Source organism: Hipposideros armiger, unplaced genomic scaffold (genome assembly GCF_001890085.2).
Source record: "Hipposideros armiger isolate ML-2016 unplaced genomic scaffold, ASM189008v1 scaffold_17, whole genome shotgun sequence".
In the NCBI taxonomy this organism is placed as follows: domain Eukaryota; kingdom Metazoa; phylum Chordata; class Mammalia; order Chiroptera; family Hipposideridae; genus Hipposideros; species Hipposideros armiger.
Genome location: NW_017731367.1, coordinates 3,746,157 through 3,769,339, shown reverse-complemented (window position 1 = coordinate 3,769,339; position 23,183 = coordinate 3,746,157). Strand labels below are relative to the sequence as shown.

The following is a 23,183-nucleotide window of genomic DNA, read 5'->3' as shown; positions in this document are numbered from 1 at the left end:
GACCCACAGGTTGAGAACCGCTGTTCTATAGTAATAGGTACTGGTACAGAGGGGATCCTTGAACCTTGTAAAAACATATGAGACTTGTAGTATATGTGCGAGAGATATTTGTGTTTCTTGACTCATCATTTATCGAGCATTTACTGTGAATAAGGGTGCCCTTAAGAGAGGGTCCAGTTCCCGCATTGGCTCCACTTGTCATCTCCCGGTGGCCATGGTTCATCTTCTGACACAGCGTTACTACTTACTATTGCTGCCATAAACTCAGCGGCATAAACAGCACAAGTGTATGAATTACCCTGTAGTCCTGTGGGTCGGGAGCCTGATACGGGTCTTGGCAGGCTAAACTCAAGGGGAAGGACGCGTTCCTTTGTGTGAGCTCTGTGTGGGATCCGTTCCCTTGCCCGTGGCAGCTTTTTGAGGCCGCCTGCTTTCCTTGGCGTGTGGCCCTTTTCTCCTTCTATTTCACAGCCAGCAAAGGTGCATTGAGTTTTTTCTCACATCACATCACTCTGGCCCTCTCCTGTGCGTTCTTCCCCGACTTCTCAGAACCTTTTTGATCATATTGATCTCACCCAGATACTCCAGGATAATTCCTCAATTTCAAGGTCATCTGCTTAGTAACCTTAATTCCATCTGCAATCTCAATTCCCCTTTGCCATGCGAGGAAATGTATCCGCAAGTTCCAGGTATTAGAACAAGGACATCTTTGGGGGGTGAGGGACATTATTCTGCCTATAACACATTAATAAATTCTGCCACTGTCCAATGTGCACTTACTGTTTACTATTTGGGGGTGTTAAGTGTAATGGTACTTGCATTTGAACCTACACCTGTGTGTAAGGAGAAGAATTTTCAAAAGAAACGGGTTGGGTTGCCCGTACCAGCCTTGGACCAAACCACACGCCCCGGGGCCGGGTTGCCATTCGGAACTCAGGAGCTTTGTGTAATGTGATAAGTCACCTACCGCTAACCTGTTCAGAACCTCAGCACAGGGCCCCACGGACCCTGACCCAAAGTGACGGAAAACAGAAACACAGGTGAACACAATTTCTAAATGCTTCTTTTACACTTACACTTTTAAGTCAGCCAGTGCTCATTTGTAAGGTTAAAGCAATATCTTCTTTGCGTGCAAAGTAAACAAAATGAGCAGTAGTACTGTTTAGCTTAAAGTCATTTAAAAAACATTTTCATATTTATTGAATAACTAAAATTAATTTAATGGACTACATATGGTCTTTAACAAAGATTTTCACTATCCCACTGAAAGTGCAGAAGATTTCTGTATGGAATCCAAGTTTTATTTCTCCAAGTGCCACTAAAATGAGGGTGTTTCTTCAAGACACTTACAAAGCTTTAGGGGTTTTAGGGGGAACAGAAGGTGGGGCAGGGGGAAGTCAGAGTTCAGGATAGACGGAGGCAAATTAACACTGAGCACTGGACTTTCCTTTTCTCAGAAGTTCCTTGGTTATGGCCGCCGGGGGAGCCTTCACGTACCTTTCCCTCAGCCCCTTCTTTTCTCCTGAGAACAATTGCTCTTCCCCTCACAGTCTCAGCAACCTTGAATTGCCAGGATGAAATATGCCCCAAACCATGATGCTTTATAACACTCGCTTTACCTCTTTGGATAAAAGCCCAGGGGCCAAAACGTGTCCATCGCCATATTTTCTTAAATTAAGGAGGCATTGTTACACAGAGATGAATTCTATGGGTCATGAATTTTTAATGGATTGCATTCAATCTTATCAATAAATAGGATAGGATAGGATAGGATACAATATCACTGCATAGTAGGAGTGAGTCCTGTTCTGTGAACTTTGTTATGGAGTAAAGACAGAGAGGAAGTACTCTTTCTCAGAAGACCAGCATGGAAGCAAAACCCTCATCCTGCCTTCCACTGGGGAGTCTTTGCTCAGCAAATCCATTCTGGACCTCCCATGTTGTATCAACTTCCTAGGGCTGCTGTAACAAATTAACACAAACTTAGTGGCTTAAAACAACTCTTTATCTTACAGTTCTGGAAGACAGAAGTCGGAGATGGGTCTCACGAGGCTAAATTCAAGGTGTCAGCAGGGCTGTGGTCCTTTGGAGGCTGTAGAAGGGAATCTGTTTCCTGGCCTCTCGAGTTCCTAGATGCCACTTGCATTCCTTGGCTCAGGGTATTTTCCTCCATTTTCAAAGCCAGCAGCACAGCATCTTCAAATCTCTGTGACCCTCCTGCCTCCATCTTAGAAGGACCCTGTAATGGCACTGAGCCCACCTGGGTGATCCCGGATAATCTTCCCTTCTCAGGATCCTTAATTTAATCACACCTACAGAATCCCTTTTGCCAGGTAAGGTGCGCTTTCACAGGTAGCCAGTCTACTCACTACCATAACTTTGAATTACTTATAAACAATATTTTAAGATATTTGTAATTTGAATGTGCTAGGAAACCATCTGATTTATCTTGGTGACAAAGCCTCGGAGACAGCTAATACTTCTGTGATCTGTTGTTTGCATTCATGATAGAAGGAAATACTATAGTTCAATCAGAGCTTAGTGAAATTAAAGATGTAAATGTTTTTCTGCCCAAGTTTACAGACATCCCCCCCCCCGCCCCCATCCCCGCTTTAAGGCCAACATAGAGCTGGCAAGATTGGGTGTCTGGCCCAGGCAGAGGGTTAGGTTCTTCAAAGGCAAGTCCTTTTTAAAAAAACTAATATATATGTAACATAAACTGTATCACCTCAATCACTTTTAAGTGTACGGTTCAGTAGTATTAAGTACATTCACATTGTTGTGCATCCAATCTCCAGAACTCTGTCCGTCTTGCAAAACTGAAACAATATACTCATTAAACAGTAACACCCATTCTCCCCTCCCGCAGCTTCAGGCAATCTCCTTCCTACTTGCTGTCTCTACGAATGTGATCATTCCAGGGACCTCCTGCAAGTGGCATCATGCAATGTTTGTCTTTTTATGACTGGCTTATTCACTTAGCATAATGGCCTCAAGGTTTCTCAATGTTGTGGCTTGTGTCAGAATTTCCTTTATTTTTAGGGCTGAGTTATATATATATCACATAGGACGTATTCTGTTTACCCATCCATATGTTGACGGACACTTGGGATGCTTCAAACATGGGTGTGCAAATATCTCCTGGAGACGCTGCTTTCAGTTCTTTGCAGGTTTGTAGCCAGAGGTGGGATTGCTGGACCGGGCAAGTCCTTTGAGCGGCGTGTCAGAGGGACGCTCAGCTCCACCAAGGTCAGTCGGCTTTCAAGCCAGGGTTACCGCTCCTGAGATTTGTGGTGGAGAGAAGGCTGCAGTCTCAGGGTGTCACAGAATTTAATAGAATTTACTCTATGAAGGGTCCTCAGAGTCCTTTCATACACCAACGAGAAAACTGAGGCCCTACCAATGACGTCACTTATCTAACCTGCACTATTTGTTTGAAACGACCCAGGAGCAGAACTTAGCCTGTGAAAGCTACCAAGTCCTGAGCCCACATGGGGGTAGGGAGTGGGGGCTGGGGAAACTCAACATGGCTACAGACACCACAGGCTGGAGGTGTCAGGCAGCCCGGAGCAGAGGGCGGTGCGGGCCCCGGTTCTGTGTAATGGACACCCCGCCCCTTGCCTGATAGGAATAGCCATACAACAACTGTTGCCCTAATGTTTCTGCGGAGCCAGCTGCTGTTCCTTTCTCTTTTCCAAATGAAGGTAAAAGTCAGAGACCCCTATGCCCCTAGCAGCCTCCTCAAGCCCTCTTCCGTACACGCCGTGAAAACACTGGCCCGTGTTCACGTCAGCTACTGGGGTGTGAAAATGCATCTGTCATTTGCACACCGACCTTGGATTTGAAGCTGTTTTTAAAGTGGATGATTCTAGAGACACACGCTACCCCAATTGTGTAAATCATTTCCTCTGTGCCACAAGTGCAAAAGGCATGATGACTGAGTGCATGAATCCTTCTCTCATAAAATGGAAGATTAATTTGCTTCTACACATTCTGTGAGCTGATGAAAAAGCTGGTTTTATACGCATAGCTTTGGCTGATGAACAAATTAGACGTTGAGAAATCATGCAAATGAGTAGTTTCCAGAGACTTTTGAAATTTTATAATCATCTCCCAGATCATGACAAAACCAAGTAATGATTAGAACAGATTTAAGGCAGCTAAAAGGAGGGTCCCTGCAATGTTTACTGACTTTCTCTCATCACATTTGTCATGTATTTTTGAAAACATCTTTGCACTTGAGCTTTTTGTTTGTTTATTAGATTATCTGCTACAATATCTTTGGGAGTTTTGTTGAACTTGAGGATTTACCACATTTGGTCAACTGTTTCTTTTCATGTGCTCTCTGAATGTAGAGAATGACAGCAACCAAAAAAAATATTGTCGGTTTGTTCTTCAGTTTTCACTGGGTTTCCAAATATAGATTTAGTTTAAATATTTATCAAATTGCGAAGTACTTGGCCCGGCAACTTTCAACCTTATCTCGTTTAACCTTCTAAAACCTTGCTCAGTAGGTCAGGGAGGTGGTTTGTCCAAGTCTCTGCCAGAAGTGACACACCTAGGAGTTAAAGCCCGATTCTCTTTTCTGAGTGTAAGCACAAGAGCCTTCCATGTATGCTAAGCAGAGTCCCTTCTAATTCTAAAAACACAATGGACTATTTCATCAGCGTGATCACAGGGACCGTTTCTGTGATACAGAAGACACATCCATTACAGAACATATCCGGATCCATGTGCATGGTTACTGTACAGTTTCCTGCGTAACTGAAGAGCCTTTTCCCCCATCCTAACCTTGCTCTCTCCTGTTCTCACCAGGCACTGCTTTTGGGCTGTGTGAATGGATGCTTTGCTAAGCTGTAACCCACCCAGCAAAACGTTCTGGCTAACAAGAATGCCTTCCCTTCCCGTGTGTGGTTTCCGCCACACTCTGCCCAGAGTGAGAGCGTGCCCTGCAGAGGAGGCCCTGGCACGTGCCCTGCTGGGACCCAGGGCACACTTGGTATACAGCATGCTGGCCAACTTTCCGCATATGTGCCAGGAACATAAGACCGCTTTTGGAAAAGGAACAGCAGCCAATTGTTTGGACTTGGTTCCTTCTTTCCTTAGAACAGAGGTTGTCAAACGGTGTTCCTGGAAGCCACCCCTCACCCCCTAATCCCACTAGCACTGGGCTGGGGTCTGAGTTCACTGGCTCGCCCACCTCCCCTCCCCCCATCTTAGCTCCCTTTGCATAAAAGCTCCCCTTTTCTCTTAATACAGAGGGTGCCAAAGAAATGTATACACATTTTTAAGAAAGGAAAAAAACTGTATTAAAATTGTAATTCTCCATATATACCGATAACAAAAGATGAATACAAGTCACATTTGACTTCTGCAATTACAAGAGGTCCTCAAAGTGGTTCCCATCAGCATAATTTTAATACAGTTTTTTCCTTTCTTAAAATGTGTAAACACTTTTTTGGCACCCTCTGTATATGAGGTTCCCTATTAGCTTCACTTTGGGGGAAATTAAAAAGCAAGAAGCATGGGTATAGGGCTTCTAAATATAATACCTTCTAGGTATTTAAATATTTCCTAGGCCCGTGCCACACCTGCATTACTTTCCGCTGGGGCCTTTTTGCTCTGCCCACCATGGCAGGAGAGAGAGCAAAGGGAAGGCGTGGGTGGACATTTGCTTTCCTTTTTGACACCTCCCTCCCATTCTGTTGGGTTGTCGGAACCACCGCACTGTATTTCTGAAGCTGATGTTGAATAATATTGTATGTCAACTATAATTATATATATACATATAGTCACGGGACGTGGAGTAGAGAGTGGGAATGGAGTCAATGGAATTGTAATAGATAAGCATGATATCGGGGTGGGAGGGCAATAGAGGGGGAGAGGGGGTTGTTACTTTGTGAAGGTGAAAAGGATAACTATTGCATTGTTCTGTACACCTGAAACTAACAATAAAAAATTAAAAAAAAGAATATACATGAACTATGTATAATATACAGTAGTTCTCTACCCTGGAAAAAAAAGTCATGCTGCATTTTTGCAACAAAAAAACGTAGGAAAATACGTCATGACTTTTCTGACAGCCCAATAGTTCTTTTCCCTCCTTCCCTCCACCCAGAGCGCAGAGAGCCCATCAGAACACAGGTTGGAGGGCGGCGAACTATAGCCTGTGCACCAAACCTTCTCCGTGGCCTGTTTCTGTAAGGCTGGGGAGGTAAGAATTATTTTTTATATTTTAAATGTTTGGTTTTTTTTTTAAGTCAAAAAATGACTATTTCATAACAGGTGGAAGTTGCACAAAATTCAAATGTCAGTGTCTCAATAAAATGTTATCAGAACACACCCACGCCATTGGTGTTGCGTGCGTCACCTCTGGCTGCTCTCACACCACAGGGTAGTTACATGGCACAGACCACACTGGCCTGCGAAGCCTAAACTACTCATGACCAGGCCCCGTGCAGAGAGTTTGCTGACCCCTGTGGTAGCATTAGAGGGGTCTGCCTACTTGGGGTGGGGTCTCCAGAAGACGTTGTCATAACAGCAAACCTCTAGTGGTAACAGACCATGAGAAATCACAGGAAAACAGGGACCAAAGTCAGGGAGTCCTTAATCCTGCCTGTGGCGACAGCTGTCCCTGTGGGGACCTGTGAGGACATAGTGAAGGGGCAGCAAAGTAAATACAGAGCCTCTTATTTTGACGCCCATGGGAGCGAGGAAACAGGAATTGTATGAATATGCCAACAGTATACATCAACCGTTGGCAACGCATTTCTAAATGTCATTGGTATGTTGTAGCAGCCAAGTATTTGAAGCGGCTGTGCAACCAAGGAGAGCTTACTGCGCATCACACAACGCTGGACAGAGCTTGGAGAGTGGCTTAGAAGGACACTAATTTGGCACCCCTCCAAACCAGTATTTGCTAAATGTTTAATGTATGTAGATGCAAAGCTAGGCTGTCCCAGGAGGGGAGGGAAAAAAAAAAGGTGCCTTGGGGATATCTTGAGCCAGCCCTTGTGTCTCTTCTTCATGGCAGTTCAGCCCTGTCCCAAACCTGCATCTCCCACTCAGCAAAACTAAAGCTCTAGAACAGCGGTTCTCAACCTTCCTGATGCCACGACCCCTTAATACAGTTCCTCATGTTGTGGTGACCCCCAACCATAAAATTATTTTCGTTGCTACTCTATAACTGTAATTTTGCTACTGTTATGAATCGTAATGTAAATATCTTTTTGTTTTCCGATGGTCTTAGGCGACCCCTGTGAAAGGGTCATTCGACCCCCAAAGGGGTCGCGACCCACAGGTTGAGAACCGCTGCTCTAGAAGGACCTGGAAACCACCCTCCTCAGAACACAGTGCGGTGACCATCTTTGGGCTTCTCGCCTCCCCGCCCCCGACCCCGTTCAGTTGGAAGCCTTCAGAAGCCAGCTTTGACAGGAGGATTTGAGTGCAAGGCATTGATTTGGGAGGTGATCCCAGGAAGCCCCAGAAGGACTGTTGGGAAGCAAGATGAGGAAAAGGAGGAAGCCAGTATGGGGGGGGGGGCTCCTGAGAAGGGTGCTGCTGGAGGCAGCTGGGGCTCAGCCCCCCGGGGCCACTAAGAGACGGCATAGGGTTCAGCTCAAAGTGGTCTCTGCTCCCCATGGGTGGGGAAGAGAGGTGTTTGTCCACCAGTTCATTGGTTAAGGGCTGTTCTCCGAGGCATCAGTTCACCGACATTTCAAACCCAGCACATCCCTACGGTCCAAGAATCCCTCCCGCTGGCTCCCAGAGGGAAACCAAAGAACCCGAGCTTCCCACAGAGAAAATCCACCTGTGTTTGGGAGGTGAGGCTACCGCAAAGGGAAAGGCACCGCCATGTTCTCCACACCCTTCTCCAGACACCGAGCAGCCCCTGCGAGGATGCTGGGAACTGTGTTCTCCACCCCGGTTCTTCTGCAGGGTGTTTTGTGTCCCTGGCAGTTGGCTGCTTTGGAGGCCACTCCGCTGTTCATCCTCTGACCATCTCTGGGGCTACAGGAAGGGGAAGAGGGTCTCGGAACTGGGGAGGAGGCGTTGAGGCAGAAGAAGGAATAGCAATGGTGCCTCAGGTGGGGGGTGGGGTAGGTGGGGCTCCCCTGGCACAGCCACCAACTTCCTGTCACCTGGAGTAAAGGACTCCCTCGCCTGAACTTCCGTTGCCTGATGTGAAAAATGTCAGGTGGATCACAGCACCTGTAGGTCAGTGTGTCTCAAACTTTAATGTGCACACAAATCACCTGGGATTCATAGAAACACAATTTCCGATTCAGTAGATCTCAGGTGGGGCCTGAGATGCTGCACTTCCTACAAGCCCAGGGGAAGCCATTGGTCTCGCCTGCCGAGTAGCCCGGCTGCCGTGGACCTGCCCACCGAAACTCTCTGGTTAGCCAGGATGGCACAGGGATGAGGCCTTACAACTTACATAGCTGTTAGTGGAAATATTTTTGTTGTTGCATTTTTTAATCCTTGCTATTAGATTTCTCTCTAAAACATTTTAGACCGCAGCCCTATTTTAGGAAGCCCAATGTATTTACGAAAACCGAAGCAGTTTCTAAAAGTTTCTTGGAAATGAATGCAATCCCCATTTCTTCCCCCGAAAAGGCATTTCTCCGGGACCCTGAAGGCTCTGCTTGTGCCCTTATGCTGTACCGCCTGGCCTGGTTACGACAAGCACAAAGTCACTCCCGGGTTTACAGGGTAAAACGTCCTAGGTGGGGCGAGGTGGGTGTTCTAGCCAGTTCTTGCCCCCCAGACCTGGAGTAGAACGTCATGGTCCTTGACTTCTGACAGCAATTCTGGCCCTGGGCAGGTCACCCGCCTCTGGGGTGCGGAGGTGCCAGCAGACGGGACCACAGCCTGGCTCGCTCTGACCCACACCGCCCTTTCTGGAAACGATGATGGGCCCAACCAGCCCTTGTGTGTGATGTCAGCACGCCAGACCTGCACACAGCACCTGCAGACGGCTCCTGTTTACGGATGAGATAGCAGAGGCTTAAAGCTAGCCTCAAGTCACCCAGGGGTCAATGGCAGAGGAAGCAGTAGGACAGTGCCTGGTCCACCGCCCTCCGCAAAGACCCACTCAGCCTAAGCATAAGCGGAACTTGCAGGCGCCAGTCCACTTGATTCCAATCCTGGCCCTGCCATTGCTAACTGTAGGGCTTGGGCGCATTCTTCCTCATCTTCAGCCCTTGGCTTCCTTTCCTGTAGAACGGAGCCCCCAAAACACCTACTACATATAGTATTATGATTATGTTCCCGGGTATTGACCTCACCTGCAATCTTATTAGTAACATCAGTTACTAATGTAATTTACACACATGCAATTACAATGTTTCTTTGTAAAATAAATAAATAAATAAATTTACATTTGATCTCAAACTCAAAATACATCTGAATTTAGGTTAAATATGCCCTCTGCAATCTTATGTTATTTTCCAAGATATATACATTCAGAGGCTAAGTTGGGGGTTAGCATAAAAATGGGGCCAGTTAACCTGTCCACAAATGTTTCCTGAGCACCCGCAGATTGGGGACACCGCGGTAAATGGGATAGGAAAGCCACTTCCTTCTCGGGGCGGTCAGGGTGGACAGAGGTAAGTGAATACTTGCTCATCACTAATTAACTCACTTCGAGGGTGTGCTCCCGTGGGCTTGAGGTAAGTTACACTTTACGTCGGCTTCAGTGTCTGCGGCCCAAGGGTCTGGGCCAGATTCCCGCTTTCCTTTCCCCCAGGTTCATGTGTTCATTACCTGAGCTGCCCTGTGACCTTGACCTTCGTTGGCAGGGTGAGCGGAAGCTCCAGGGACAGGCTTGAGGAGAAGAAGAAGATTGAGTTTTAGCAAATGACAGGGTCATTAGTTTGTTTTGAAGAGAGGGAGTAAACGTTTACAGAGGCAGAGAGCCGAAAAGCCTCTGACGACAATGGTGATTTTCTGAGGCTCAGTGGGAAGAGGTGGGGAGAGGGAGAGACGCAGTGATAGGTAGACTGGCCTAAAACCTCGAGAGAAAAACAACACGACTAAGGGGGGCATTTCATGAAATTTTACTACATGACGTGTGATTTTTACTAAATGTATGGCATTCTATTCTTTCCATGGGAAATCAGTAAAATCTACCTTTCTTGCACATGCACTGGGTCCAGATGTGGGTTTTTTCATTTTGGGTGGGAGGTGCGGAGACTGGGTCCTCCCACAGGCACGAGTGTCAGGTGGGGTCGGAGCAGGGCTGCCAGCCTCGCTGTGCTTGTTCTGCAGCCCCATCCACCAGCGCTGGTCTTGAGGGAACCACATGTCCTTTCGGGAAGCAGCCCTATGGCCTAAGTGTTGAACCCCATGGGGCTGTCCAGTGCCGACTGGCCAGAATAGAGCAAAGGTCCTACAGGGGACAAGATGTGGGAAGAGGAACAATTACAGGCACACCTCTCCATCTTGCCTCCAAAGGACCAGCCCCTGTGGTGATGGGATGGGGAATGGGGACTGAACTGGGCAGATTTTGGAAAAGTGATGCAATATGGACCCATCTCTGTGAAGGTCGCTCCTTTGAGCTCAGCATGAGCTCTTGTATCACCTGTCACCAAGGTGCTGGAGATGTCTGGAGGCAGAAATGCTTATAGAGGTTCTCTAACCAAACATACTTGTCTCCGTGACGCTACCCTGGGACCCCAGGGAAGCTGGGGAGGTCCTGGCGGTGGCATCAGGGCCACCTAAGGGCCGACAAGATTGGAGGAGGGAGAACCTGAGAGCAGATTGTGGAGTGGCAGGTTCAGATTTAGAATGTAAGAGCCTCAACTCCCAATTTGTTTCAGCTGAGCTCATACTTGCGAGGTCTGCCAATTAAGTTTGGGAACTTGTTGCAATAATGTTGCTAACCTTATTTTGATATCAGGGAAATTGTTCATTATGAATTTGTACCAACTGGATAAACAGTTAACCAAGGTTACTATTTGGAAGTGCTGAAAAAGATGAGTGAAAAAGACGACCTGAACTTTTTGCCAATAATTCATGGCTCTTGCATCACGACAATGCACCAGCTAACACGGCACTGTCTGTGAGGGAGTTTTTAGCCAGGAAACAAATAACTGTATTGGAACACCCTCCCTACTCACCTGATCTGGCCCACAATGACTTTTTTCTTTACCTGAAGATAAAGGAAATATTGAAAGTAAGACATTTGGGTGACATTCAGGACATCAAGAGTAATACAGTGATAGTTCTGATGGCCATTCCAGAAAAAGAGTTCCAAAATTGCTTTGAAGGGTGGACCAGGCGCTGGTGTCGGTGCCTAGCTTCCCAAGGGGAGTACTTTGAAGGTGACCATAGTGATATTCAGCAATGAGGTATGTAGCACTTTTTCTAGGATGAGTTTGCGAACTTAATTGTCAGACCTCATATGTTTTAGTTAGAAACGTGAAAAATATATATCCACGTGAAGGAAGATAGGAAAACAAAAGGCCAAAATAGAATGAGTTAACTTAAGGTGGTGGGATGTTGGGGAATTTGAAAAATGTAAACATTTTCCCTTATCCTTGAAGTTCTGTTGTTTCTACGGGGCACAAAATAAGGCTTACACTTGTCGGCTTACATTTTTCGGCTTACGTCCTCAGCAGCGCCTGTCTCCAGACCAGGCGTCTACTCCGAGCTGAGTTTCCAGACCCACAGAGGCCTTCTGTGCCAAGGTCCCAGGGGCGGTGTTTTATAATAGAAGAGAACATCCACTTGTCCCCGGAACCGCGCGCTCCACGGCAGTGTAAACGGTCACAGCAGTCCCCGACAGCCTGCTCTGCACCTCTCAGGAGCCTCGCACCTGAGTTCACCTCTGGTTCATAGAAAAACCTAGGTGAAGCCCTGAGCCAGGACCAGCTTCAGTTTCCCACTGCTTTCTCTCACGGGGGCGTCACATGATTTGCTCTTGATGACAAAATTCCCTGGAACCGGATGCTTCTCTGAGTCAGAGCTGCGCCCTCTCGCCAAGTATCCGGTGGCTGCAGTTAGGTGATACCTGGCCTGGCGTTTTGACATTGACACATCAGGACAGGGCGCTGTGGCTTCCGCAGTCCTGCCTTCAATGTGTGCTGGGGCCGAGTTTCACCTTCTAGCCCCTAAACTCATCCTGGTCCCTTTGTCTACCGTACGCGGCGCGTACTGTCCTTTGGGCATTCAGCTTAGGCAGGAAGTGATGACCATTTTTTATTTATACAGCACCTTTATCAATTTTTGAAACTATTTCCTTTCTAAAATAAATAAGTGAATGCATGCGTGAAGAACAAAAACACAAAAGTTCTAAAGAGAAAAACAAAACTCTGACCCCACCCACCAGGGCCACTGGCTTGGGCTAATTATTAGAAGAGTCACATACGTCCCCTGTGTATGCCTATTTGCATATATGCAGAGTCTATATGTATGAACCTACCAAATATTTCACACTCTAGCTCATGATGCCTGCGAATTTTAAAATTTTTGCCAATAATAGTTGAAAAGTGGCCTCTTTCATCATTTAATGATGGTGTCATCTTTACTTAATTTGCATTTCCTTAATTATAAGTTAGGTTAAACAGCTTTTCATATATTTGTGGGCCATTTATATCGTTGGTTTATGAAATGCCTGCCCCGCCATCCCCTGACACATTTTAATTTTTCTGTAGGGTATTTGTCTTTCTCTTATTTTGTTAAGGAACTTAGCTCTTTATCTGCTTATGGGTTAGAAGTCCTCCCCTGGGTTTTTCACTGTGTGAAACTTTGGTTCTGAGGTCGTTTTTCATACAGAGAAAAATGTTAATTTTTACTTCATGATTTGAACAATTTTTCTCTGGTTTCTAGGTTTTTGAGTCGATTTTAGATACTTCTCCATCCCAAGATTTTTAAATTTGTGTTTATTTGTCTCCTGGTGCTTTAAGAAGGTAAGTTTTTATATTTAAACATTTGAACCATTTAGAGCAGCTGTGTTCAATAGAAATTTCCATGATGATGGGTATGTTTTGTGTTGTCCAGTATGGTAGTCACTGGCTGCAGGTGGTTTTTGAGCACTTGGAATGTGGCTAATGAGTATTTACTTTTATTACATTTAATTAACTTAGATTAAATAGCCACACATTGGCTAGTTGCTACTGTATTGTAAACCACCACACATCTAGAATTTATTTTGGTATTAAGATTGCAGTAAGGATGACTTCCCCGTCCCCCTAAATGCCTAACCAGTTGTCCCAATATTATCTCCTAAGCCTGTCTTTTCGCCTTGGACTGAAATGTCCCCATTATCATATGATCCATTCCTGTGTGCACTGGAGCCTATTTTTGGACACTCTGCTGGGCTCCATCGATTATCCGGAACCTTCCCATCTGCAAGGAGCTTTCAGAGCTTCTCTAGTTACAGTACATCAGCCCATTAGGGTTTCTTAACAGAAGCTTCCACTCCTGAGCTTCTGCATCGAAGATTTTTTCCTTATTTCCTGCATTTCTCTATCCCATTCTATTTTTGACTTTAATAGTTAGCATTTACTATCTAAACTAACAGTGACGGCAGAGACCATAGAAAAACAGTTGGAGGATGGACACGTGCGATTTTAAGAACTACAATACACACACACACACACACACACACACATACACACGCAGGTTTTCTCAGGGTTTCATGGGAGCCAGCTCAAGGCAAAAGGGGCGGGGCTGAGGTCTAGCCGGCCCCTTCGCTCTTCCGGCCTTTCCATCCCAATAGCAGTTACTCCTTATGGAGCCTGAGCCTCCCCACACCCTCCCCTTCTCACTGGCAGGAAGGACCTGGTCAAAGCCGCCTTACATTAGAGCGGAAGGGGTCCTTTCCAGAGCGATGCGCATTTCCCAGGCAAGAAGCTCTCTGGCTTTATAATAATAATGCAGACACAATTGTTGTGGAATTTTGGGTACCGCCATTGAGCAGGGGCCAGTGGTTGGGGGTGTTAGGTCATTTAAGAAAGTTGATTCCTTAGATTTGTAACTCGTATGTGGAGTGGGCCAACCCCAAGGGCAACCATCATAAACTGTCTTCCTTGTCCGTGCTTCCAATCCTGCTCCATGGCGTGTCTCTCCCATGCCCTCCATGACTCCTCCGGGCAGAGCCACCACCGTTCGGTCTTCTCAGCTGCCACAGGCTCATGTGGGTAATAACGATTCCCTTCCTGGGACTAAATGGTGCAGACCAGTCTAATGTGAAACCTTCCGTCTCGTAACCAGGGTTTGCCAAGTTCCTCCAGCTCAAGCCTGGAGGGGAGAGATTCTGTTACTCACCCCTCCTGCCTGAGACTTCGGGGGTCAGGGCAGAGGGGACAAGCAGAAAGGAGCAAACGTCCCTCTAGGTTGCAGGTGTTCTTTGTAGCTCTCTCTTGACCGTGAATGCTCTTGGTCATGACAGGTGTCCAAATGCAGGTTCTTTGTTGCACTCCAGGTATCAGCTCTTTGGAGGGCCTGTTCTTTGCTAATTTATTGCAGATTTCCTCAGCTGCTGCCCCAGGCCTCCACCCCACAATCTCTCACAGCTGAGGTCCCCAAGGCCTCAAAGGGTGGGTGCCCGTAAAGTTGGCTCTTTCCAGCCATCTTTTCAACATCCCAAAGATGTTGGCCCAAAGAAAACTCATGCATTTAAAAAAAATCTTTTATTACTTTTTTTTTTTAATTGGGGAACAGTGTGTTTTTCCAGGACCCATCAGCTCCAAGTCAAGTAGTTGTTTCAATCTAGTTTTGGAGGGCACAGTTCAGTGGCCCATGTGGGGATCGAACCGGCAATCTTGGTGTTATGAGCCTGTGCTCTAACCAACTGAGCTAACTGGCCTCCTCGACTCATGCATTTGTATCAGATCAAATGTTGGGGGGTCTATGCCAAGGTATGGCTGCCCGCTACCCTAGCCCTGCCATGGCAGGTGCCTCAATCAGCCCCCACCATTACAGCCCCCCACCGGGGAGCAGATCACAGTTCTCCCAAGCCCTCCCATCGAAGTACCAGCCCAGCGCAGCAGATTGGCCGCGTTTCTGCAGCTCAGCCACCATCCAGGCCCCACAGTTTCTAAAGCGGGTGCTCGTGGAGCCTGGTGGGGCTGGCGGTGGGAGTCATGGCAAACACTTAGGCGCCCTATGCCACCCCCACAGTTTGAGTGTTCCTACCAGTTATCTCCAGTAAGCTCTTGTCTTTGCCTAGAGAGCCTGCTTGTGGAGAGGACTTGAGGATGGCAGGGCCTACTCACCAGCTCAGGATAAGTCCCGTGGACATGACTCAAAGCTGTGCATTAGACCCTGAAGTTATTTATTTCCTGTTGTTCTCAGGAATGGACCTGTCCCTGAAATGCTCAGACAACAGAGAAAAAAAATCACATGCGTGGCACGGAGCACCTCCTTCCACTGTTGGAAATCTGCCCCAATTCCTTTTCCCTTCTCTCCCTCATTCTTTTATCATATCCTAGTTCTTTTCTCAGGGCTTCTAAGATTTTCTGTGGAACAAAGTGCTAGGACAACAGTAAAATAAAAAGAGAAATAAAAATGGTTGGCAGGTTCTGAGGCTCATTTTGAAGTTCTTTTCAGCTGCTGGGAAGGCCCTCCCCTCTCTGGCAGAAGCCGACTTAGCACCCTCCATCCCAGCTCCCCGGGTGCTGTGAGCAGGTGACGGCAGGAGTCCTACCTGGCTGGATCGGCGGTTGGGCGGGAGCTAACCTGTGGAGTCCGGGTACAGGCGGCAGAGAGGGCCCCCTCAATGCCTAGCATAGCTATAGGGTCTCCCCAGGGAAACAGGCAGAAATTGTGCTGCATCCAGATAAGAGGTATCTAATTAAGAAGAAATTTAAGGAAGAACCAATTTGTGCTCCACAATGCACAAATTCCACAGAGCCGTGGCTATTTAGGGACCATATGGCCATGATGGGCCTACATGCTATTTATTGAAAAGCAGTAGAGCACAGCTGAGAGCCAGAGCTAGGGCTTTGGGAAATAGGTATTGTATGGGTCCACGTGCATTTTCTTCAGCTGCATGTGAACAGAGAAATTTTCCTCACGAATGAAAAACAAAGGCTTACTTCCCTCTGTGCCAATACTGAGTTTTGAAAATCAGGTCACAGGGCTTTTGGTCTTGTATTTAAACATCAGTTAAAAAAAAAAATCTATGCCCGGAGCTGGCCGGACCACTTAGTCAATGCTGGAATGCCTGAGCATGGTTTCATTTATATCTCATTCTCTAAATCCACGTGTTTCAGCATTTTCTCTCGAGTGGAGCAATTGTTTTATGTGGCCCACATCCCTTGAGGAACATTGATAACAAGCTCCCAAGTGAATCGAGGCAGGTGGCGGGCAGAGGGTTGGGAGACGGGGAATTTCATCCTGGTCCTGGGTGTACCTCTGAGCTCCTTCCTGTCCCGAAACAGAGCACCCCAATGACCAGACGTTCATTCCCCTATCATTTTGGAGGACAGAAGTCAGCAGGGTTGGTTCCTTCTTGAAGGCTCAGAGGTTGAATCTGTTCCACGCATCTCTTAACTCTGCCAGCAATCCTTGGTGTCCCTTGGTTTGTGGGTGCATCACTCCCATTTCTGCCCCTCGACACACCATGTTCTCTTGTGTGTGTCTGTGTAGTCTCTTGTTCTCTTCTTACAAGGGCACCGGTCACATTGGGTAAAGGGTCTAACCCTACTCCGCCGTGGGTGCATCTTAACTTACTTCTTCATGACATCTGCAAAGACCCTATTTCCAAATAAAGTCACGTTCACAGGTATAAGGGTTAGGACTATCAGGCTATCTTTGGGGGAACACGATTCCATCCACAGCGCCCCTTAACCCTGGCTTCTGCTGGTTGAATCCTTACTGTGAGAGTCCTGGGGAAACCTCTGAAGCTAAGCGCTGCCTGCACAGCTTTCCTGGCGATGTCTTGCTAGCTCGAGCGTAACTACCTCTTCCCCAGCGCGCTAGAAAAAATGCCCCTGGGTGCTAATGGCAGACCAGCGATTGTGATCTGTGCTCTTCATTTGGTCACAATCCCTCCAAGCCGATGCATTAAAAACAAAAGCAGAGGGTCACAAATAGTAATTGAACGAGTAAGAATCCCCTTAAAATCTCTTCTCCACAAATCTCAAATTCTCCCCGTCTGCTGGCCTTTGGTCCACTTGAGTTATGGTACTCGTCCCCTTGGTGTATTCATTTCCTCCTGTGATCTAAAAGGAATGTCCCTGTGAGAGCACACACCTGCCACGTTTCTTCTGAATTCTGGTCCCTTTAATTCTGGTGCGTTGTCACCAACACCCATGCTGTTTCCTGTGCTAACAGACCAACGGCTTCACTCTTATCTTCTCTCCCTGGCAGCATGGCTCTGGGCTGTGTCCCTAGATATGGTGTAATTTCCACCACTGTTTATGGAACTTTTCATCCATCCCATCCCCTCCTTCTGGCTCTCATCGTGTTCATTTGGGGAGCGTCACACTGGCCCATGTTGGAGGACACAGTGGCAGTCGTAACCCAAGAGCCACACATGGGCCAGTAGCCTTCCTGCCAAAGTCACCTCTTTTTTCTCTTTGTGAAACTAGATCCCAACCTTCCGGCTTTGTCAATCTCCTCCGGTGGCTGGGCATGCAAGGGCGTTCCCACTGCTGATAGCTTTAGGCCTTTTCCAGAGGGGATGCTTCCAGCATCCTGCCTGAAGCTGAGGTCCTGCAGCCCCTTAGAGCTGTTAGAGGAAGGGAACGGGGTCTCCGCATCTAGGACGGAAACACACACTTAACTTCCTGTCTTCAGTAGGGGCCCTGCCCTCCATGAAGCCTGGGGTGCGGTGCGGGGAGGAGCGCTTTTGCTTTTCTCTCTCCAGACCATCTTTGCCTGATGGGGCAGAAGCATTTTGTTACCCAATTCTCCTCGGTTTAGCTCTATACCCCCAACTCACCCCGCTTCTAGATGCCCCTGCTGCCCCCAGTTCCCAGACCTTTGGGGGTTGTGCACCTGATTCTTAGCCTTCTCATTCCCTGCTTAAGTTTCCTCAGCCCTGCGAGGTTGTTACCAACTCACCAGCCTGCTTCCCAAAACCCAAATCCTTATGGCTGTTGTTTGTCTTGTTTGTTTCCCTTTAAACAAGCCTTTCGCTGTTGGATGACTCTATTGTCATGTATTTAATCAATCCACTATTGTTTGGGGTTTCAAATTGTTTCCATTTTCTGTTATTATAACGAAGCTGCATTAAACAGCCTTTTATGTTTATACAGCTCTTTGACTATTTCTTAGAATAAGTTCTTGTGAGAGAAATTGCTAGATACACACACATATGCACATATATATTTACTATATATAATATATGTAACAAAAGACTTGTGAATATATATGCTGATATATATGTATTCATATACACTCACATATAAACTCATGTGTGAGTGAATAGACATATACATAGTTATATATGTCATACTCATATGTATTAGAGATTTACAATACATAAACTAAACATGGCTTTAGTACTCTCCACGTGTGCTTTTCTTACATTAACTTGAGGGTCCTGGGGTCAGGCTACTTGGGTTCCATCTCGGCTCCTCCATTTGCGGTGGGGGTGGTGTTACCTCGCCTCTCTGTGTCTCCGTGTACTCATCTGTGAAATGGTAATGACAGGCTGCCTCCCTGCCAGAGCAGCCGTGAAAACTCAAAACAACAATATAGTAACAGTGCTGTAACACCCAGGCACAGGGCCAGCCCTCGGTGAAGGGCGGCAGTATTTGTTTTCAGGATCAATAAGTGGCACTCCTTTCCCTCCTGATTTATGAATAACAGTAAACTGAGATAAAACAGCCAGCAGATAGAGACCTCAATATCACCTTCATGACGGACCGGGCCAAGTTCAGGACACAGCCTGCTAGCTCCCTGCCTGCAGTCGAGACTTGGCACAGGCTGGAGAGGGACTGAGTCTGTGCCCAGCTGGCATGCTTTACCCTGTCCTACGGCTCTGGTCTGGGTGGGGAGAACAGGGGAAGACGGACCCTCAGGGTGTAGACTTCCGGTGGGCGACTCTGTGCAATATAGCAGTGAGGGCCGGTGCCACTGGCTGCAGAGAGCTTGCTCTAAGGCTGAGGAGTGTTATGGGGAACCCTCTTCAACAGGCCAGAGGGCGGCTTCCGTGCTCCCAGCGTACTGTTCTTTTTACCCACGGGGCTTACCTGCTGGGTCAACGGGCAACCCCAGACAAGCCCCATGTCTCAGGAGAGGAGACCAGCATTTCGTCAGGGCAGGTCTGCTCCCACCTTGGCGTGATGCTGTCCCCACGCCAGGCACTCGTCTTTTATGGATTCTCTTAGGGACTTGGAAAGCGGTACGCACTCTGCTCCCAGGCAGCTCGGAAATCAGTAGGAACAGAGCATGAGTTAAACCAACTCAAGGTCACGCTTTCCCCAAGGCCACGCACTCACTCCACCTTCTATCTCCCCTCTCAGATTATACCTGACCGTGTTATTTGACATCGTCTCGCAGAGGTTCTGCAGGGGGATCAAATGGCATCCTAAAGATCCTCCAAAAATTAGCAGGCAGCAGTAAGCTGCCATGTATTTGAATAGCTATCCTGTCTTCATTAAGAAGTTTCTGGGGATAAAATAACGTCAGAAGATTAGGTCTCTTGCAAGTTATACTTCAAAGAAGGGCAAGTCCAAAGGAATCAAAGTTGGAATTAAATTTTTTTTTTTTTTGCCCTTGTGAGTTAAAAGTCAAAGAAATTAAAGGCCGAAAATCAAGCTCCCAGGTTTCTGACTCCTCCGGGCTCAGCCACAGACATTCTTGATGGGGCGTGTGGGCAGACCATGGGCTCTTCGTGCCACTGGGCTGTCTCCCCCTGGAAGGGGTGAGGGTTGCCAACCTCACCACATAGCACAGTCAGCTGGTGGGTTAGTTTCCTGGAGCCGCCCTAACAAAGCACCTCAAATTGAGGGCCTGAAAACCGCAGAAATTTGTTCTCTCGCAGCTTTGGAGGCTAGAAGTTCAAAATCAAGGTGTTGTTGGGGCTGGTTCCTTCGGGAGGCTCTGGGGGGGCCTTCTCCTGGCTTCTGGCGGTTGCTGGAAAGCGGGGTGTTCCCTGTGGCCCTGTCCATCCGTCTCTGCCTCTGAATTCACACTGGCCTCTGTGGTCCTCCTTTTCTCTTACAAAGACCCTCTCATTGGACTTCGGGCCCAACCCTCATCCACGGTGCTCTCACCTTAATCTTTAACTAATTTCATCTGCAAAGATCCCATTTTCAATAGGTCACTTTCTGAGGTTCTGGGCGGATGTGAATGTTTGCCCCACGACACCAGGAGAGTGTGTACAACTCCCAGCACCCAGGCCACAGCCCACACCTGTTCGCTCAGCCTCTCTGGGGTGAGACCCGGGCCGCAGTACTTTTTCAGTGTTCCTTGGGTGATTTCAGTGTGCATCCGCAGCTGAGAGGCAGGCTTAGGCCACAGCAGGTTGCCTGGGTCTCTCGTGTGTGCTTCTTTGAAAGAGTCTGAGACTTATATAAAAGGACAGGGATGTCAGAGCACCTAGGTCACAGCCCCGCCTTAGTGAGGCAGGCCAGTGCCCAGCCTTGCATGCAAACAAAGGGTGGGATGGACACAACCTGGCTTTCACCCCCTACCCCCAGATGTCTGTCAGTCTGGGACACTTGGCTCAAGAGCTTGACCTCTGTGCTAAACTCGACTGGGAGAAACCTGCCATCGGGACGTTATTACGGTGCTGTGCTCCCCTCGTCAGGGGAGCCCACCTGCACAATGGGACGCCCGTCATCACCTTCTGGAAGACCTTACACTTGGATGGTGTCAGACCCTTTCCTGGGCCTGTTCAAGGTCTTTCTCTACCCGACATAGTGAAACCTCTGCTTTGGGGACTTTGGTACTTAGCCCACGCTCTGGGCTGCTTCACTGAGAGCACGCCCTTCACAGGCCTCACAGTGGTTGGTGGCCTGGGCTCCCCTCTGCTATCCTCCCGAGGACCCTGTGTTTCCAGTGGTTTAAGCCACTTTCTGAAAGGCCCCTTCTCCTTCTTTCATGCATGTGGGGTTGGCCTGGGTGCTTTCGCTTCTATTTCCTCGTGGCTTTTGTTTTGCAAACATGTTCCTCCACACACTGCCTTGTGAGGCTGCCAGGGTGAGGAAATTGAAATTCAAATGTCCTAGGTCTGTGACAACCATCCACTATTCAGAGTCCTCATCTTCCTTACTGAGGGGGGTCGTTCCACCAGGGGATAGTCCCCCACCAGACGTGTATTTCAGCCTGCCCTGGACTCGATCTGTGACTGTCCTTCTGGCTCGGGGCATTGTGGCTGCACCTTCTCATACAGTCCCCGTTCCTGAGCCTTGTTCTCACATGGCAGGCCGTCCCGGGACCTGTGTCACATTGGAATGCCCCTAAGGAGGCTGCTTTGAGTATTTTGCTCCGGTCTGGGTGACCTTCGCTTGAATCGTTCAAATTTTCTGTAACCGCTTGGAATATCTGTCCAACCATTAATGGTGGTCCCCCAGTTGATCTTACCGATGCTCTAAGCGCCCCCTCCTGACTCCCCAGAAAAGGAAGTCTTCCCAGCCCAGCTTCTGAGAGGGCAGACTGTTAGATTTTGGATTCTCCCACTTTCTAATCTGTTCACATCAACATCTTCCTCATTCTCCGTAACAGCAGTTAGACCTCGGTGCACCTTCTTTCCTGCTTATATCTGTCTTTCTTGGACCCTAGACCTGTTATTCCGTCCATACTGTTTTGGATGTCTGCTACCGTCCCACCCTTTTGCCCATCTTTGTAAGAAATTTCTCTCAGTCTAGTTTAATCCTCCCAGCCTGCTTTATTTTATTTTTATTTTCCACACTCCTGCTCTGGCTATAAGCCTAAAGCATTTTTTTTTTAAATGTCACTCTGATTTCTTCCTGATTTTCTGAGCAAATACAATTTTTAGAGGCACGGGCATTTCCAGCTTTTGAATTTGTAACAACTTCACTGAGTTGTTTCTTTAACCCAAAAGGACAGCCTTTGTTCCATAAGAGATGCCTGTGTTTTTACGTGTTTATTACTAGAAACCCACCACCTCCTGAAGGTGAGTCCATTCAGGTCTCTGAAATCTAAAGCTGGGACCAGAGCTTTTGTAATGAACGTATCCAGAGCCACATGATTAAGGCTCAGTCCCTCTGGCTTCCTCATGGGCCAGGCATGTGACATGAATCTATCACTGCCCACTGCGACCCCCCCCCCAGGCCCAGCCCCCATGTTCTAAAGCTGGAGCTAACGCTCACGGTGAGTGCGGAGCTCAGCTGCCTTCCAGTTTAAAAGCACAAAAGTCAAGATCAGGGAGCCTCCCCCAGCCTTGGCCTCACTGGTCACTGCTGTACCTGTTTAAATGTCAGCGGCGTCTGCATAGCTCAAGGTTAAGCCGTAGCAGCCAGCAAGCCACAATCGCCCACGCAGCTTATGTTTGGCTGATGCACCTGCTTAGTCCTGGTGGGGTGCACCTTTCCTAAGGCCCAGGCCCTGGGCTGCTCTGGCTCGTTACCCCTTCCCCACCCCAAGTTTGCTAAGGCTGTCACAGCCTGGGAGCATTTCCTAAGATGTGGTAGCCAGGCTCGGTCAAGGTCAAGCCTGCCATCCTTCCTACTGAAAAAACAGCCCAGAGCTGTTTTGACCAACGATTTAACCAAGGTCAAATCTCACTTGGACTGTCTTAAACCTGTGGGAAACCGTCAATACCCGAACCTGCGAGGCCTGTTCTCACAGAAGCCTCGAGGGGCTTGTGTCTTTTGCCATCCCCAAAGCACCCCGGGCCAGAGCATGGCGTAGGTGTGCAGCCACGGCGGGCTTAGACGGAGACCGACCTGCTTAAACACAGGGAAAGGCATGGAACAGCACTCGTCCTCAGCTGGGATTCTGGACCTGGAAAGCAGGGGCTGGGAGGAGCCCGCCAGAACCTCTGCTCTGTGCTGCCAGGACGGGCTGGGTGGCCGTGCACACCGCTTTGCTTTCCCCGAATTCCCACCCGGGTCACTCCAGTTCCCTCGGGAAAAGTAAGAGGCAGGACAAGGAAGCAGGGTGTTCAGGGAAAATTCCAGTCTCGGAAACCAGTGTAGCAATGGGAAAGCTTCTAAATGTTACTACTCTTAAGGAGGAGCAGGAGAAGTTGGCTGCCTTTTGCGGTTTTACCACCGTCTTGGGGTCATCACTGCTAAGCCTCACGTTGGCTTGCC

The 23,183-nt window shown here is 48.0% G+C and overlaps 1 long non-coding RNA gene across 3 annotated transcripts in view; it reads left to right on the top strand.

Moving 5' to 3' along the window:
- LOC109373864 (uncharacterized) overlaps positions 1–5,317 on the top strand; it is a 7,002-nt gene extending 1,685 nt beyond the window's left edge. For all 3 annotated transcript variants that reach the window (XR_002122305.1, XR_002122304.1, XR_002122303.1), the window contains 3 exons: positions 2,016–2,333; positions 3,161–3,249; positions 4,816–5,317. This is a non-coding gene — a long non-coding RNA (uncharacterized LOC109373864). The remainder of the gene's footprint in view (positions 1–2,015; positions 2,334–3,160; positions 3,250–4,815) is intronic.
- The last annotated feature ends 17,866 nt before the right edge of the window (positions 5,318–23,183 follow it).